Here is a 19,703-nt window from a genome sequence, read left to right on the forward strand (position 1 = left end):
AATTCTGTGGTCACTCCCCACCAGGCCACCCTGAGCTGCTCTGCTTTGGTTGTGGAGATTCTGGTCCCCTCCAGTAAGGGGCTCCCTATTTCTGCGTCCTCGTGCCCATGGCCTTTGTCACAGCCATGGCCTGGAATGTTTTCACGTTGGCTGCCTCGGTGCTTCTACTACATACACACTCTCTCTCTCTCGGGCTGGGGGCAATTTGGTAACGAAAGGTGCCTACTGGGTTTGACCAAGTGGGGAAACAGCAGCAGCTTTTTGAGAGGAGGAGACAGTTCTGTGTCCAGGAGGACTGCTGAGCTGGGTGGGGTGAACAGAGCAATGATGGGGGGGATGCTGCGAATCTGGGCTCCCACCGCCCAAAGGCCCAGCCCAACAAGGGAGCCCAACACAACAGCCCTATTCAAACTAGGTTCCTTATCTTTCATCTCCAACCCCAACACTTCCATCTGTGGAGCGATGATACTTTGCCAGGGTGTCACTGGATTGCTGGCCCCTGAGCTCCTCTGCAAAATCCCCCCCGAAACCCTAATTCTGATCCCTGTAGGAAAACCTATTAGCTGATCACTGGCTCCCTAGGTTAATGAATGGCAGGGGGTGGAATAGAAGGGCCTCTGTGGTCCTGTATTTCCTGCTGCCAAAACATGGTGCCTTGGAATTGAGCAGCTGTTACTTAGCTCTCACGGCTGGCTATACATTTTCCTTTAGTGCTTGTATCCCTGTTTTGCTACCCCCTCTGCCTGCCAGCTCCTCATCTCTGCCCCATAATTCCCTAGCAAATACTCGGCACTGGAATGCTTTCAATCTCCAGAGTCTTCCTTGGGCAATTCATTCTGCCTCACAGCCCTTCCCTCTCCCACCTCCGAGGTAGGGAAGCGTCATCTCCTTTTGCACATGAGTGAGGTCCAGATCATCCCCTCCCTTGGTGACATCCACTAGCATGATCTCTGGGCAAAGAAATCTCTGGGAGGGTCCTCTCAGGGAATTCCCCATCTCCTGCTGTCACTGTCCTCTTGTGGCGGGGCTTGAGCCATAAATCCATCCCAGCAGACCCCAAGGGATCCATGTAGAAGCCTGCTGCCTCTGCAATGGCTTAGTCCCCCAGCCACTCCACATTTTGCTCCCGGGGATTGGCATCCTAAGGTGAAGACGGGATCTTTCATCCTCTCCTGCTTCCCGTTTGCTTCCTGCCACCAGCTGAACAAGATCAGCGACCCACCTGGCCCCTTAGCGGTTCCTGCTCTGTTATCTGCAGTTGGAACCCTTTAGTTCCCAAATGCTACCCAGAATCGCTTAGGGTGGCTATGGCCATACCTCAAAGGAGGCGCTGTAGCCGCCATCAGGAGAATCGTAGCGTGCGTCTAAGCCCCCAAACTGCCAATGTAAAGCACTGTTCATTGTACCTGGTGGCCAGAGCCCCAGTAAATAGCTTTGAGATTGGCTTGTTGAGGAGGGACTGTAGCAACCGTAGCATTCCAGTGCCCTGGGAGGTGACCCCTGCTTCAGAGCTCGATGAAATTTTTCATGGGAAACTTTCTTTTCCCACCTGAAAAATGCAGGTTCAGTTTGAAAAAAAATGATTTGTGAACTTCAGTGAATTGTATCGGTCAACAAAAGAAAAAGAATGGAAATATCAAACCGGTTCATTTCAGCATTTCCTGAACAAAATATTTTGGCTTTTCATTACAGAAAGATGTTTCATTTTGGAATATCCCTTGAATTTTTTTCCAAAAACAAGAAAAAAAAGCAGCTTTTTGAAATCCTCACAATTGACATGAATCAAAAATTTTTTGACTTTTCGGTCTGCAGCAAATTTGAAAACGTTGTCCTTGCATGTTGGCCTGAAACAATTTTTTTTAACCTCAGACAGCCCTATCTTACTTCTCCTGTCCCTAATGCTGTCCCTGTAGAACAGCCCTTACTCCTTTTAATCGTGGCCCACAGTCACCAATAACCTCTGTGCCCCTGACACCGATCCCCCTTTTCTGTCTCGCTACCCCCGTCCTGCTCTGTGGTGTCCTGATTAGATTGTGTTACAGGACCACAGAGACCCTTCTATTCCACTCACTGCTGCCTGCTGGGTAGAATCAGAGCTGCTTTCCTGTGTGTCGGGCTGCGTATCACCTGACTCCAAAGGGAGGTTTTGCTTTAGCTCAAGTGGCTGGGGCAGGCGCTGAGGGGGCGGGAGGATCAGAGTTCTCGTCCTGCTGTCACTGTGGGGATGTGAGGTGCTGTAATGTGCAGTGCACTGACAGCCCTGGCCATGGATTTGTTACAACACTTCCCTTCCTCTCAGGGATTAATTAGTTGGTGCGATGCTTTGAAGCAGCAAAGTGCTAAGGACAATTATTTTGCTTTGATTTTGTCTCCTCATTTTTCTGAATGGGGCATTCCCCTGGGTAGCCCGTTGTCACCTCCGCCGCCCAGGAGCTGGTTTCTGCGCTCGAGGCGCCATCATGGTTGTGATTGAGTCTGCGATGGCAGCCTGAGTGCTACGGTTCTCGTCCACGCGGTGCCAGCGTGCCAGCCCACAGGTCCTTCTTGTGGCCGGGCTCCTGCCAGCTCAGCCCAGCCGCCCCAGAGCTGAGGCCGCTTGACAAGAGTTAGCATGTCAGTCAAACGGGCTTGAGCATGGGACTGAAGACCGGATACACACGCCTGCCTTCCTGGCTGCCTATCATGAGACATAGACGTCAGCACCTCCCAATGCCAGTCTGTGTTGCATTCACAGCCTGGCTGAGAATGCCTGATCGGATCACACAGCACAGCACCAGCCGGTGCTCCTGGGCCTGACCCGCTGAAGACCTCTTAGATTTGCGCTTGTGGGCAAGTAAGCAGACCCCAGGGAGCTGAAAGCAAGAGGCCTCCGCCCAGCGAGGCTGTCCTTCCCGTCTGCCTTTCACAGGGATCAGGGAGGTTAGCCAGATTTAGCTCGGAGCCTGGTGTGTCCAGGAGCTGATTGTTCCCCTCAAGGGAGGGCGGGTCCTTTGTGCAGGCACCAGCGTGTTCTGTAATTTCAGTCTGTGGAGAGAGGATTTTGGATTTGATTCTGATGCACAAAACAGTGGGAAAGTGCCCAAGAAAGGGAAAAGAGTCACAGACACACAGGAATAATTTAAGGGATGGGTACGAGCTGTTTTTACACACACACACACACACACACACACACACACACACACACACACACACACACACACACACACACACACCTCTAGATGTGTCCTCATTCGCAGACCCCGTTCCCTCCCTCACTCGTGTATGTGCACCCCACGTACAGAGGCCCCTAACCAGTGGTGGACAATGGCTCATTGGTGGGGGCCTGGAGAGTGAGCCCGCCCCATGTTCCCCCTGCAGCGGTGGTTCCTGTCCCATGACTGCGGGACTGGGCTTGGTCCTCACTCTGGATGTTTGACCTGACGCCTGAGATCGCCACACCGGGAGGTTGCCCCTATGTTGTGATGGAGGGACAGCCAGGCCAGATTAGAGTGAGTGGCATTGCAACGTGGTGCATGGGGTCACAGTGCCCTGTTGCTAAGCCCACAGCGGGGAGCTGGGTCCAGCACCGTGGCACAGGAGCTGCCGCTGTTCGGTGAGTGTGGGGCGGGCTTGTTCTCCAGCTCCATCTGAAATGCGCCACACATATGGCTAAAGGCTGCTATGGGGAGGAGGGTAGCGGCAGTCACTCCCTGCCCCTCTATTAGGGTGTTTGTGTAATCCAAGGCCATAGCTTGGTGTGCACTGTAGCACAGGGTCTGTTCCTCAGACAGCTAGCGGGCTGGGGGGACGGGGTCCATGCCCATCAACGAGGAATCCCTCTCTCATGCTAGCTGCTGTCTTTGAAGGCCTGTCTCTTCTAGTTCTACATGTTGATGGATACAACACGCCCGTTGGTGATGGACACCTGCATGCTCCCAGTGCTGCTTTTTCCCCAATACTGCTGGTCCATCATGGCTCAGTAGGGGCAGCTGACTGCAAGCATTTCCTGCTTGGGTGCACGGGCTATTCTTACGTGTATTATCATAGCGCTTAGAAGCTGCAGCCATGGATCCAGACCCCATTGTGCTAGGCGCTGTATGAACACAGAACAAAAAGACAGACCCTGCCCCCAGAGAGTTTACAGCTGAAGTATAAGAGAAGACGCCAGAGGGATACAGGCAGACCAAGGAGGAAACAGTGAGACCATAATGAGCAGTATGGTAGGTTGTGGTCTAGAATGGCTTGCTTTGGTGTCTTTGTCTTGAGTACTGAGAAATCTTCTTCGTGAGTTACCCCCGTGACACTGAAATTTTAAGCTGGAAATATTGTCAGCGGCTCTTGTTAGAGAATAACAGTTTTAACCCTTCAGATCCCAGCACTGTCCTACCCCAGACCCGGTACTGCCAAATGTCCTAGACAACAAAGAGGCCTTTCAGAATATACCCAGCTCGCAAAGGTGCTTAGGAAGGATGGTATTGTGCTTATGGCAATGGATCGGTACTAAGGAGAGCCGTGTTCTATTCTCAGCTCTGCCATCGATGCCCTGTATGTGCTTGGGCAAGTCATTTACTCTGCCAGTGCCTCTGTTTCCCATCTGCACAGGTGGGCTAACCACACTTCCGTACTTCTGGGGGTGCTGGGAGGATGCATTCATCAGTATGTGTCAGGTACTCAGATGTGATGGTGATTGGGGGCTGTGGAAGTACAGAGGTAGGTAGATGGGGTTTTCTCTGAGAAATGACCCCATTTGTTGCACCTCTGCCTTGCCTGGGATCACTGAACAGGATTCCACGGAGCCTTTATCCTTCAGGGTTATTTATCATTATTACCAAAACCACCCGGTGTTGGAGAACATGTATGTGGAATGAGGGTGGTGCGTGGCCACTGCCAGCACTTACACAGAATCATAGAATCATAGAATCTCAGGGTTGGAAGGGACCTCAGGAGGTCATCTAGTCCAACCCCCTGCTCAAAGCAGGATCAAACCCAACTAAATCATCCCAGCCAGAGCTTTGTCAAGCCTGACCTTAAAAACCTCTAAGGAAGGAGATTCCACCACCTCCCTAGGTAACCCATTCCAGTGCTTCACCACCCTACTAGTGAAAAAGTTTTTCCTAATGTCCAACCTAAACCTCCCCCTCTGCAACTTGAGACCATTGCTCCTTGTTCTGTCATCTTCTACCACTGAGAACAGTCTAGATCCATCCTCTTTGGAACCCCCTTTCAGGTAGTTGAAAGCAGCTATCAAATCCCCCCTCAGTCTTCTCTTCTGCAGGCTAAACAATCTCAGTTCCCTCAGCCTCTCCTCGTAAGTCATGTGCTCCAGCCCCCTAATCATTTTTGTTGCCCTCCGCTGGACTCTCTCCAATTTATCCACATCCTTCTTGTAGTGTGGGGCCCAAAACTGGACTGTGCTCTCAGAGAAACACTGGTCCTGCATACAGCTGGGACACAAACCAGTGAGAGTCCATCCTTACTTGGGGTGCCTGCCTTTGAAATGTGGCATAGAAATAGGAAGCTGGCATTGCCTGGGTGAACAATGCCTCTCTCTTTCCCAGGGATGCCCCCTTTTCTCTCCCACATACAGACATTCCCCACTGCAGAGAACCGAGCTGCAAACTCTCCCTCAGGATGGTGCTGTGGAGCGAGGAGTCGCCTAGGGAACGGAGTGATGTCAGGTCCCTGAAATGGGCTCCCCTCACTCTATCAATCCCTTACTGCCGCAGATGGGGCCCGTCTACGCCAGCTGAGGATCTGGCCCAGGGATGCTTTAAGCCAGCAGTGTCAGAGACCAGAGTTCAGACTCTGCCTCTGGAGAGTGGTTTTCCTGCTGCTGCAGATGCCTGTCACTCATCTCCAGTGACAGACACCCGACTGATGGGGAGCTGCTGATCCCTGAGCCTGAGAATAAGTACCTGGAGCACATTCATTCCGCTTTAGTGTCATTTCAATATGAGCGAGAGGGACTTAAAGGGATTTTCTATGCTGTCTTAAAGGCTGGGGCTAGAGGTGGATAAGGCACTGCGGACACCAATCCTTCATCGCTCAGGAGCTGTAGGGAAGAAGTTTTGGCTGGTCCCAGCAGGGGACCTAGTGCTCAGACCAGCATAATGTAACTGCTTTATCTCTTTGGCTGAGGGTTGGGGCCAAGCATAGATAGAGGCTGTAATTCCCCCAACACTGGTTGATTTCTCCCTGCTGGGTATGTGATAGATCTCCCGTATGGGGGAAGTATGAGTTTGCCTTTGAAAAGCAAATCTCAAATCTTTGGAGCCAGCCCTGTGCTGCATTTCTTGGGGAAGCGAAGGTTCTGAGCCAGCATCATGTGAAACACAGTGGCCTAAATCTTCAGAAGTGACTAATGATTTTGAGTGCCTCCATTTTTGGGGGCCCCAACCTGAGATACCTTTCAAAGGCCCTGGCTTCCCCTTTCCGTACATCAGGCTGCTTTAAGGTGTGTTAAGCCAAGCACCCACAGTCACTAGTTATTTAGAAAAAAAATGTCAGCCAGTGGTTTTCTGTGGTTTCAAACCCACCACAGGCAAAATTCTCCATCTGAGCATCACTTCAAGCTTTCGGGGTAGTTTGAATCGGAGTTGGGAGAAAAAAGTTACGACACCTTTGCATTTTAAAAGAGTTTCTCATAGACTCCATGTCCCTGGTGTGGTTACTAGGTGCAAATGCCTTTGTGGATAAATTTTGCTGGTGTGAATCCTTCGCCAACTCAAAAGGAGAGATTTTTCAGGGGCATGAAGGGCAGCTTCCATGGGAACTGAGCACCTTAACTTCTCTGGGTTTGCCTACTTGCTTCCAGCAGATTTCAAGCCAGACAAATTTTACCCTCTGATATGCAATTTGAAATCTGTGCCCTGCTTGGTTTATGACACAAGTCCTCCAATCAAGGCACAGAAGCGATGCTACGGGACTGCTGCGTCTCACCCGGTGTGCATTTGCAATGGCCTGCAGATCGAGAATTGTGAATAATTTTAAACGCACTGCTCTGAAGGGCCAGACACACACGCACGCACCCGTTGGCGCCAGTGGGAGTTCATGCAAAACTGAGAAGAGTAAGATTTGCTGAGTTAAATGATGCCTTCTGAATGGTTCGCCCAGAGCTAGTTAATTCCTAAGATGAAAGAGTCAGCTTGTGTGCTGATATAAAATAGGCCTAGCTTTGCTAAAGTCAGTGGAGGCTAAACAAACTTATTGAGTAGAAAATTTGGTTCAGAGTGACTGGGAGGGATGTGTGTGTGCGGTGTGAACCCAAGGAAACAGGAAGTGCTGAGTTTCACGTAAGTTTAGCACTGGGCACATGCATGTGCATATTGCTCTGTACCCGTTATGTTTGGCAGCGATGGCGCATTCATCCTCCTTTCTTTTGACTTGATCTTGAGGCCTTTACTTGGTATTTAGTCCGTCTCTGCTCAGTCAGAGCTGCGCCTGCAGCCAGAGTTCCTCTAACGAAATCTCTTTGGGACTGAAAACAAATCAAGGAGGTTTCCTGTGCACATGCGACTCCCTCTGAGATCATCCTGCAGGTGCATTGGCTTTCTTCACAAGCCCTTCAGCTATACAGGGAGCAGCCTGTTGCTTTGTCAGCCCTTCCCTGGTCATTCCCTGCACCCCGTTCCTTTCCCCTACCTTTCACCCCATCAGGCTGAGCTCTCCTGTTAGCCGCTCTTTACCATCAGTGAGTGCAGAGGGGGAAAGAACTCAGCCCTCACGCTTTTCCTTTTCATCCAAACTTAAAAATAACAACAGCTCTTCTGCAACCTCCCTACCTCCTAGTCATCTCTCTCTCTCTCTAATGAAGGCATGGTAGCGATAATTACCAGTGCTGCAACAGCACATACAAAAGGGTCTTTGACACTTATTGCTCGGTGGGCGGGTTTTTCAGGGAACTCTTTGTTTCAGACTCAGGGAAGAAAAGTTTTTTTTCCTGCCTGTTTCTTTAAAGAGCCCCGGTTGGATTATCACCCCGTGAGGGAGGGAGAGAGTGCTACCAAGCAAGGTGCCCCAAGAAGCTGGGTTAGAGAGAAAGCTTGATGTGGCATGGGAGATGTGCTCTGCCACGGCTTGGTGATGTAACCTGTCCACTGAGAAGGCAGGAGTTATGCAATGGGTGCCGCTACCTACGTTCAGTTCGAAATAAGATGTGCAGGACCCTAACTAGCCACGCGGGGCCTTATAACAGCATCTGTTGTTGGGCAGGGCTGGCAGCAGGGTGGCTTGGTGGTGCGTGTTTAGGGTTCACGGTGGAAGGTTTTCACTCCTGTGGTCTGGGAAGCTTTAGCAACTGGGAAGGTTGAGTCAGGACGTGTTCAGAGGGCGGTTGGCTCTTCAAGTTTATCCTTTGAAAGGGCGGGTGGCAGCGTGGTGAGAGCAGACGAGGGAGCTCATAGGTGCTCCCTTGCAAGGCTTGCTGATAGCTGGGCAGCCCAAAGCAGTCTGTTGGCATTGCCGGCACACGTTGAGGGCAGGCCCTGACTGTGCCCATCTCATAGACCTGGTCAAATGTGCGATGTGTCTCTGGGGAATAAGTGACCCATGTGGGCCACTGTTTCAAGCCAAGCACCTCAGGAGGGCACCGTTGCCCAGTGTTTGGCTGGCTACTCAGGCCCCAAAGTGCCCCTGAGTGGCAAGATCAGCCCTTCTTTGAAACCGGGGCTCATTCTCTGTGAAACCTGCTTGATTCCACTCACCCGGAGCACGTGTGTGACGAAACTGGCCAGGGCGGGAGGGAGGGGCAATAAAATCAAAGGAGTTACCGTTAGCTTTGCTTTCCTGTGAATTCTCTACTAGTGGAAAGTGCTGGACTGACCGACCAGGAAACTGAAGCCATCTGTGTGTCCACAGAGCAGCTCCAGCTGCATGCGTGACAGTGCACACACCCCACCCCGCACTCTGTCCGGAAACAGAGGGGCACTCGCTAAAGGCAAGATGGAGGGAGTTTGACCTCCCTGGCACATCCAGTCCGTGCCTTCAGTTTCTGCTTACTCTTCGTGTAGTGCTCAGAGCCAGGCACTCGGCACATGTCACCTGCTATCCCTGTCACAAGAGGGGTGTGAAGCGATTCCTCTGAGCATAAGGCACCAGTATCGCTCTCTTTTCCTCTTAGCCTAATGCTTTGGATGAAGGGCTGTATCTAATGGGGTTTGATTAGCCCATCCTCTGCATTGGCACTGTTAACGCACTCCGGCAGAAGAACCCCCTTGAGTGACTTTTCTTACTTCATGGGCAGAGCCAGTTTCACTCTGCAGCTCTGAAACAGCTTGCAGGCAGAGGAGAGGGGGTTTAGGTGATCTTTATAAGAGTGATTGATTTATTCCCTTCCAGGGGGCCTGTTCCATGAAATCTCTGTGTTCTTCTCTAAGCCATGTTGATTCTCGAAAATTGCCGTGATAGGTTGGACAGTTAAAGCAGGGCAGGTAGTTGTCTAGTGATTAGAAAAAGGATTTGGGAGTTAGGACTTAGGGTTGATGTGAAAACAGGTGAGTTTTGCTGTGAAGTTTTAAGTGCATCATGACTGCAAGGTGCAAGGCAGGATTCAGGGGGCTGTGAATCCAGCACATTGAAATTTTTTCTTTACCTCCCTTCTGCCTCCCCCTGCTCAGCCCTGTCCTCACCCTAGTTAAATCAGGCCAGCAGTCGAAGGCAGCCTGGATGTTTCTTTGGAAACAAATCAGCCGTAGCAGCAAAACCCCACTCAGCCCAGTGAAAAAGCAGGAGCTGGCTCAGCTTGCAGCCTCGCTCGCTGCAGAACCCAAGCAAAGAGAAAAGTCATTGACATTTCCAATGGGAATATTGCCCAAGCACGTTTCGTGTGTCTGTGTGTGTTCCTTGCAAAGTATATAAGGGGAGGTTTGGGCTTCTGAGTTGGAGACCTAAGTAGACATGAGGGTTGGGAGGGATGATGGGGTATCTTCTCCCCACCCCCTCCACTTTCCCAAAACACATACAATCCTTGAGAAAAACATTCCTCTGCTGTCTGCCTGCCAGCCAATTCCCTCTTCTCTTCTGACTGTTTACTTCTGGCTTTTGTTTCCCATACTTGTTGCTATGCATGCAGCGTGTGGAAGGAGCTCCAGCGAATATAGGCCACACTTTGATTGTTCAGCAAGCTGGAAAATGACGATTATAATATTTGACAGACGGGAAGTGTGCATGGGGCGGGGGGAAATCTCTGTGCTTTCAGATCTGCTTTGTCAGAAACAGAATCTTGCAAGGGCCTTCTGTGGATTTCTCCCTCCCCAAAGGAAGTGGTGTTTGCAGAGCAAGAATGGGTTAAAAGAAAAAAAAGTCTTCTCCTCTGAGAACAAAGATAGCGCTTTCTTCCATGTCGCTCTGCGATCCTGTCACGTCACATAAGCTAAGCAGTGCCTGGCTGGGTCAGTAATTGGCTGGGAGACCACACAGGGACACCTAGAGTGGTGGCTGTTAAAAAGTCCCTGCTTGCCAGAAAACTGCACACATGGTTATTTCCTCTGCTCACCGTGTGGCACCTGTTGGCAAGTGCTGATTCTCTAATGTTGCTCAGGAGACACAGAGAAGAGCCTTAGGGAACTGAATGGAATAGAACCATTTAGAGGGAATCAGGAGGTGGTAGTGGTGCATCAGTAGGTGGCGTTCTTCTCTGAATCAGCACTTAAAGATGGGACCAAGCTGCATAGTTTCAAACAGGCACACATTCTAAAGTAGGAGGGAGGGGTGCATGGATCTGAAATGTTGGGTGGGGCCTATCTCCAGTTGTTCAGCATAATTTTAGGGGCAGGCTGTGCTGCTCAAGATTTTGCTTCTGGGTTATAAGATCAAAGTACTAATCCACTCACGGCCATTAAAGCTCCTATGGTAATTTTGTCAAGTCTAGGAACATTAATCCCAATGTCCTGGGGAAATTCCAGTTTACGTAGGTGCCCCAGTCTCCTTAATTTCTCCCTTTCATTTCTGTTGGGTACAATATTCTTCATTTTCTGTGCTAAACTGTCAGGCCATGTTGCTGTGGACTACCACCATGTTCCACTCCAGAGGCAGCTGCTTTGCTGTGGCTGGTGAAGTGATCATTTTTGGTAAATTGACTAAAATGTCATGAGACTTCATGGAACCCTTTGAGATCCGTTCATCCTGACTTTTAGGGGCTCTGTGCACCCCCAACTCTAGTTGAAGTCAATGGGAGCTCTGGGTCCCCAGCACCTCAGATTGGTCCCCCAGAAGTCTCAAGTCAGGAACCCCAAGTCAGTGGCTATTTCTGAAAATGTTGGGTCCAGTGACCGGCCCAAGGTCACAAATCCAAGGCAAGAACCCAGGACTCCCAGCCCCACACTCTAAAACCAAGCCACATAGAGTTTCAAATCACCTCTGCTGTTATTCTCTGCTCTTGTCAACCTCTGTAGACTCAGACTGTAGCTCTTATCCCTGTCTCGGATGCACCTGGTCCTGCTGGCTATTCCCACATATTTAATTAATTTTAATGGCTTGGGCTAATTTCCACTTTATTTTTGTATTTATTTTAATGTGATCACTTCTAATGAGGCTAATGACATTTAGTCTCCATGGCGGCGCATTTTAATTTGGTCATTGAAATGTCAACATGAGCCAGCAATTTAGAATCTGCCTACCACAAAAGGGATGCCAGACAATAGGCTTCTCTCCCCGCCATTCCATCTCTCTTGTTATCTCCTAGCTTGCAGGGCCGGGCTGTGCCATGTGGCGTCCCCCTCCAGGCGAGCGGGGACCCGGTTCGGCAGTAAAACATTGCAAGGATAAAAGGCAAGGGCTGTCGGAAATGGAACCTTTTGAACGTGTGAGCATGACACAATTCGTCAGATGTCAGAACCTCTAAGCAGAGTTAGCTTTGATAGGCAGGGAAATCTGTCAAATAGGTCATTCTTCTCCTCGTGGCATTTTATATCTGTCTTTGCCCATCCATCCACCTAGCCCCTCTCCTTTCTATCAGCAGAATGGCAGTCATTTACATTTGATATAGCACCTTTCATCCCCCAAGCCCTGTACAAAGCACAGACAGGATTCTGCTTCCCTTAACTTGAGGGTGGCACCTGGGCAAATCACATAAGGGAAAAGCGAACAGGATGTCACCCTTGATGGTGACACAAGACTTGCTTAGGCACTGAAATGCAGTTGGAACAACCCCGGGTATGCTCATTGTTTGAGTCTGAACTGGGGAACTTTTAGCACTAGAAACACCTGTGGCTCTCCCACTTGAGTTGAAGGAACAACTAACTCCATTATGAGGCAGCTGTAGTAGGCTTACGTGGAGGTGGCACACACGGTGCTAGTGGGTTGGGCAGTCATTTCCAGCAAGGAAAGGTGACAGCCAGCCATAGAGCCAGCACCCCGGAAGAGGTTACGGGAAGGGGAAACCAAGCATCCCAAACTGTTATGGACAATGCCATGGGATCGTGATGGGCCATGCAGAGCAGAAAGTAAGTTGCAGCCTGATATTGAGAGATGCAGAGCACCTGCAGCTGCCAGTGACTCTGAGCCTTAGAAGATTGGGCCATTTTATTTAAGGTCTCACTGAAAAGGATGAAACCCCCTTTATATGAGCGAGGGCTCAGTTCAGCTGCTGAACCCTATTAGCCAGTCATGCTGATTTGATCTGTACCTCCGGGGATGAATGTGAAGGTTCAGGTTTTCAGCTTCTGAGCTGCAGGTACCTAGGTGATCTATTCATGCCTGAGAGACAAGAAGGGCTGGATTGACCTTGCTTGGATCTGAACCTGATGAGCCAGGAAATCTGGGTATTTCAAACCTGTTGTTCAGAGAATCCTGTTCCCTTTCAGATAGGAGCACAGCACCGTCTGGGATCTAACTGCATTGTAAACGGGGAGAGGAAGTATCTGGTACCTCCAGCCCTTTATAAGCAGACAAGTTATTAGCCTGATTACTTACTGATTAGCATTGCCTCTTCCAAAGCACAGTAGCAACATGGATGGATTAAGGTTTATTTGGTTAACTGGGAGTTGAGTTCATTGTCTAGAAAGATGCTCAGAGGAAAGGCTTTGTGAAAGGCTAAAGAATTATTCAAGTTTTACCCCAAGTCCTGAGTTTTCCAGGAATGGAAGTGGAGCCTCCATGGGCAATTGGGCTCACGGTTGCTGTGTTAACCCACAGGCACCAATGCTATTCTCACTGTGGTTGGAAGGGCCTGACACTGCACATCAAGATAATGTAATGCTTCCTGCTCTGGGCTCAACAGTCTCTCTGCTGTGGCCTCACCACCCCATCCTGTCCTGGTTCAAGGCTGAAAGACAACACAGAGTCCTGCTGCAGCAGATGCCACCAGAGGGTGAGAATTCCACCAGGCTGGATGCCTGCTGCTAACTGCTGCCATGTCCACAGCACGGCCAAGTCTTAACTTGAACCTGGTGAGTCATTTGAGGTTGGCTCTGTGGACCTGTGTGCTCGGCACCTCTGAAAACCAGCCCCTTAGTGGCTCTCTCTGGGTGGGACTTGTACCAGATTCCTGGAAGATTCAGGGCTGAGTTCCTTGAGTCAAAACCTGGGGGTGCGGATGGAACAGAAATTCATAAATGCGCTCTTTGGCTCAACCCTTCAGCTCAAAATGGAAATGCTCTTTCCAATTAAACTAAGAGGAAGCATTTGTCCTGGTAACGCCTGCTGGGCTTCCTCTTTGTAAGCTGTACTATCCACTGTCTGCTTAGAGACTGCTAGTCAATTCCTTTGCCAGCCTTTCTATGTAGTGGGGATACTTTATCTTTATAAAGTAGCAATAAGTGGACAGTATAATATATTTCACTTTTAATAAGGTGTTGCCAGTCGCACACACTCCACAGAGCAATTAGTGTCAAAAGCAGCTAAGCAATGGAGGGGAGTCGTAATTCGACTGTTTACCGAGTTAGAGGATTTATGGGCAGTCGGTGGAGGGAGCTGCGGCTGCCCATTGGCTGGAGATAGAGGAGATGCTGTGTACTGGCTTCAAAGCCACAGGGCTCCAGAGGACAAACAGTGGCTCTTTAGCAGACGGCAGGAACAGCCAGCTGGTTCCTTTTGCAGTTCCTCTGTCTCAGGTGGGGCATGTGACGGGGGAGAAGCCTCAGAATATGGAATCAACAGAGACAGATGAGCCTGCTCAGATGGAATGTCCAGCAGCCTGAACCCTTGTCTAGAACGCAAAGCACATCCAAGCCATTTTCGTACTGAGGTTTAGAAAAGGTGGGAGGCAGGATATGCTCTGAGGCTGTTCCAGTGCAGTCTCCAGCGGGAGTAGACGCAAGACGTTGGGCTTTGTTGCTTCTTAGGCACTGAACTGATAGGTTTGTGTGCAAACCTGGCTAGACATGGCATGGGAGAACTTGTTCTTGGGAGAGTTGCAGGCACATGGTCCAGATCAGACTTCTGGGAACTCATCTGGTCCGTCAAATCTTTTGAGAATCCACATCCCCTTTCTACAAGTGATGGTGTGAATTACTGAAACAGAGGAACTGCCCTGCTGATCAGACCAGGGTACCACATAGGCCAGCATCCTGTCTCTGACTATGCCCAGTACCAGCTGCTTCACAGCAAGGACAAGTGTGGGTAAACTGGTTCTTAAATGGGATCATTCCTAGCCCCAGACTAGTGAAGCATGGGGCTATGTCCCTTACCTTTTTTAATCCTTTTAATATAGCTGTGGATGTTTTCATTAGCCATCTAAATGCTAATTCTTTTTTTAATCCAGCTAAGCTCTTGGACTCTATCTTGTGGCAGTGGGTTCCACAGGATAAAATTACGCATGGCTTAAAAACAATATTTCCTTTAGGCAGTTTTCAGTTTGTCGCCTTTCCTTCTCTTTGGACATCCCTTTGTTCTTGTATTATGAGAGGACCTATATGAGTGCCTGATTCATCTCCTCTGTACCATCCGTTGTCTTGAATATCTCTCTCATGTCCCCTTTCTCAGGTAAGCAGCCCTAATCTTTCCAGCATCATCTTGTGCTTTCCATGCCTTCAGTCATGTTAATTGTTTATCTCTGGACCCCATCTGTTTCTGATATTTCTTCCCCACTCCACACCAGACAAGGTGACCAGTGCTGAACACAGTACTTAAGGTGAGGGCATCCCATTGATTTCAGTCATAACCTGGGTAATACCTTCCATAACATTCCTTATGCAGCTGAACATTGTGTTTTCATTGTCTCACACTGAGCAGAGGACTGCATCAAGCTGTCCCCTGATAACATGCAGGTCCTTTGCCTGAGTGCTTCCAGATAACTGAGAATCCAGAAGGATGGATTTTCCCTTGGATCTCTTCTGCCATCACAGCTTCATGCTCTCTAGCAGGGATGAGCTGGAGGGAAGACGCTCGCGATGAAGACTGTCCATCTGTGGAACTCTCTGTCACAGGAAATTAGGATGAGCTAATGTCCTGCCTCTTTGCAATGAAAAACTCATCTGTTTGTGCTAAACTTCTTTTAGCACCGGTGGTCTTTCATCCCGCAACAAAACAGCCAAGCAAGGAACCCTCTAAATTGGCAACCACACAGGGAATTAACCGGGACCACACTGAAGCTTTAAGGACTACCATATTCATATTCTACAATGTTTGGTCTGTTCTTAATATGTAGGTACATAGAAAACAGAGTCACTTATGATTGAGGGACAAAGCTGTTGGAGGGCTGGGAGAAGATTCCTTTATGGACCTGCCTCTTCTAGTTTGCTCAGATGATAGAGAAGTTTCTGCATGTGACAATGGTCCTGGGCTATTTTCAGCTAGCACTGTAGGAATGGTGTGAGCTAACTCCAAGCTGAGTCCGATCCAGTGTGAGGATTTGAATTCTCCAGTTAGAAATGAATTCCCTTTCTGCAGTCTCGGTTCAGATTCGTTGGCCAAGCCCTTCTCCTAAGCACATTTGAAATGCCAGCTCGATTTGGTCACTTGGGGAATGAGTGTAGACGTTCAAGTTTGCAGCCTCTGAATAAACAAGGATGTACCCCAGTGGACTAGTGAAAGGTTTCATGTTCCCAGCCTCCAAGCACAGTCAGATCCACACAGTTTCTCTGTTTCTATAATTTGCATTCACTCTCCCATTCTCTGAGTGCACCAGGATCCATGCATTAGGGCAGAGGTGCCAGGAGTGGCTCTCCCAGTCTCCAGATGCAGTAGGGACAAACATCAGCCCCCTTCTGCTGACTTCCAGATGTGCAGCCTTCACCTTTGGTTATAGAGTGAATATGAGCAATACATTGGTTACCAGTGCAAGTTTCTTCTAAGTCTCCCTCCCGTCTCCCTTCCCACCCGCTGTTTCTCAGTTCAATGAAGTTCCAGTTACTTGGTTTGTTCTCCGAATTGGAAACCTTCCATTTTCGCACCTCTGTAATTGGTGCTATCTGTTGAGAGAAACTCTGTAACTCCAGCCTGCCGAGGTCAGGAGGAGCAGAATTGAATTAAAAGGACTAGAAATTGGTTCGAGGCAGGCAGAGGGCTGCTGAGAGAGAGCTATGCAATTTCTCTCCTCCGGGCTCCTGATGAGCAGAGACGACAGTGGCTTCCCAACGCAGCCCGCAGGGGTCTGACATCAGCTCACCCACGCCTTAATCTTCACACTGAGGTGGGCACCTTTCAATTGGAAATGAAGAAATGAAGCCCAGCGCCTGGTCCTTTTATCTGGTCAGCAGGGTGGTCCTCAGCCCCTCCGGTCCCTTGGCTGGGATGCCTGCGACTGTCACTGAAATGACCTTGCAGTGATTAAATACAGAAGGAAACGATGCTTTTAATAAAATTGAAGCTGTGATACAAGCTGATGGGGAGCTGGAGGTTTGAAGTGTTGGACGATAATCCCACCCGTAACTCGCGCCAGCATGGGGAAAAGTCCAAACGCTATTGGACTAAATCGAGGACGAGCATGTCAGTCTATGGATTTAAATTCCTCGGTTCTGATCCTGCTGGGTTAAGCTGGTGTAAATCCAGAATAACTTCAGAAAAACCATTGGATCTGCAGTTGCTGATCTTCCATTTGCTTTACACAGGGGTAATTCCACGCATTTCAGTAGGATGACGCCTGGTTTACAGTGGTTTAAACGAGATCAGAATCCAGCCTGTTTGTTTGTTTCCACTGGGGAAAATGAGAGCAGAATTTGGCCCAATTTACTGTTTGGGTTTGAACATTTCCCCCTAATCGTTGTGTGGTGATCATTGTGGGCCCTGGGTTTGTGGCGTCCCAAATCCCTGTCATCTATCCTGGCACAGGGCAGAACTCTGACATGAAGGTTGTCTTTAAAATACATCCTTCGTGTAACTGCAGGGTGAGGACCTAGGCTATTAAATGCAGAGGCTGGTAGCTGCTGAGCTCTAGCGACAAACAGTTCTTCTGCCCCCACCAGGATTGCTATGATGTATTTGCAACTTATTAGGAGGGCTGCATCTGCAAGTCAAGTGGCCTTTGAGGGCGCCGAGTTTGGACCCCCTCCCTATATAGCAGCGGGTCAGTTCTGAGCAGCAGCAGTTTCACGGGAGGAGGCAGAGGGGAATTCATCCTCCATGCTGGTTGGGTGCAGGTCAACAGCGGTGAATTTGTGCTGCAGCCAGGCTCAATGGGGTGGCCTGGACTTGCTCTATCCCCCATGAACCTCCACCTGGCACTGTCCAGCCCCCTTCCTCCTCCTCCACAAAGCAGCATCTGCTCAGCAGAGTTCAGCATTCACAAGCGCGGCTGCAGCCTGCAGAGCGCTCTGCCCTCCCGTGTGGTTCGGAAACGCTGCAGCCTCCCCAGGTCCCCGCACAGCCTCTCGTAATTTATACAAGTACAAGCTGATGTTCCCTTTTAAATTGACAAAGGCAGAGAATGGAGTCTGGGAAGCCCTCTGACCCCGGAGCCCTGGTCCATGAAAATTACAGGCGCTGTACAGTGCGTTTCCTCTTGATGTACTTGCAGTGGGGAGATACTGGTTAATTTGCTAGGACTCAGAGGTGACCTGGGTTTAATAAAGAGGATTAATGGATTTGAGCTAAAGGTCTCGGCTGTTTCGAGCTGATAGCCTTCTCCTTCCAAGACAGTACAGCAGACACCAGCTCAGCCTCTTCAAGGGAATGGCTCTGGCAGCTCGCTTAATGGAGCACGCTTCTTTTTAAAGGAAAAACTTCTTGCTGGTTAGTTGGCTAAGTGGGACATGGACATGCTACATGCACACACCCTGCTCCCCCATCATGTGTGTACACATGCTCGATACATGTATGCATTGTACACACATCTGTGCGTTCATCCATCCATATGTGACAGCTCCCATCTTGGCTGACAGACCGGGGACTGAACCAGAAACCTCCAGAGCTAAATGCATGAGCTGCTACAGCTGGTGCTAAAGTTTTCTGGCTGGGATTGTAGCAGACTCCTGCACAGAGTGGGACCCATAACATATTCACCAGTGGGTTACACGTGCACACTCATGTACACGCCCATATTCCACAAACAAGTGTGCACATATACACTCCTGTGTACATAGGAGTGTTCCTCACCTGCACACCCCTAGCCACGTGCACATACGTACAACTTCCAGTACTAACTGTAAATACTGAATTCGAGTTGGGCTCAAAACATCATAATTAAAACCTGATCCAGATTTCATATGCTAAAAACCTTAGCGGTGTTTGAACCTGGAGCTTAGGTTGCCTCCAGGACAAGAATGGAGCAACTGTGGAATTCACCTGTGGGTTTGAATCCCTACCCCACTCCACAAAGGTCGGGGCCATATAGGGTTGGGATTGTATTTTGGCTCATTACTGGCCCTGGTCTTACACCGGTGAAGTCAATGGGAGCTTTGTGACGGACTGCAATGGGCACAGAATCTGGTGCATAGCAAGAGGAGTCAGACATCAAATTCGGATCCAAATCTGGGTTCGGATTCCCATTCTTTCCCCCACATGCCTTTTGGGGTGTTTTTCTTTTGCTCTGAAGTTTTGGTTTAGACCCTTCTTTACCACCTCTCATAACACCCAATAGTGTATCTTTAGATAGAATAAATACAGTGATGTTACTGAGCTCTGAGACTCCTCTCGTCTTACTGCAATATTGATTTTACTGTGACAAACTGCACCATGTTCCCACACTTCCCGATGTAAGATTGTGGTGAGATACAGTACATCTCTTGCAACAAGATAAATGTCAATTTATGTGCCCATAGCAGTAGACAGGACTTATCCTCCGTTTACAAGTGGGGAAACTGAGTCACAGAGCCACTTAGTGGCCTAAGGCCATAATACAAGTCATTTGCAGTGATGGAAATGGAACTCAAGTCCTATCTCCCAGGCCCTTCCTAGACCATATTCTCCCTTCTAAACCACCCACCTACATATGGTGTATTGTCTTTATTTTCAAATGAAGAACCCTGCCCTCTGCCCCCAGTCACTTTCTTCCATGCAAAATGATAACATCCAGAAAGCCTTCAAAGCTCTCTGCATAGATTTCTATACCTATAAGTGTACAGCACCTAGCACCACAGGGCCTCAACTTAGTCAAGGTCTCTAGACACGCCCACAGAGCGGATAAGAATAAATTCCCCAAAGAGAAGGGGCAGTATTCCAGCAAGTGGGATGATCAGTAGGGAGTACCAGGTGGATTCTCTAGAGGGAGGGCCATGTGTGTGGGAGGGGATGGCAAATGAAGTGGGGTTTGCCGCTTGGGGAGGTCTTAATGTTGGGTTTATTGTGGGGGTGCTGGACTGAGCAGCTAGGGTGGGATTTAGAGTTTTCTTGTGGCAAGGGAGGGGTTAATG

At 49.4% G+C, this 19,703-nt stretch overlaps 1 protein-coding gene across 7 annotated transcripts in view; it reads left to right on the forward strand.

Annotated features, from left to right (window-relative positions):
• The window catches only part of OPCML (opioid binding protein/cell adhesion molecule like), an 854,468-nt gene that overhangs the window by 158,544 nt on the left and 676,221 nt on the right, over positions 1–19,703 (forward strand). The gene's annotated exons all lie outside the window — the stretch shown is intronic.

This window comes from Mauremys reevesii, linkage group 12 (genome assembly GCF_016161935.1).
Source record: "Mauremys reevesii isolate NIE-2019 linkage group 12, ASM1616193v1, whole genome shotgun sequence".
Classification (NCBI taxonomy): domain Eukaryota; kingdom Metazoa; phylum Chordata; order Testudines; family Geoemydidae; genus Mauremys; species Mauremys reevesii.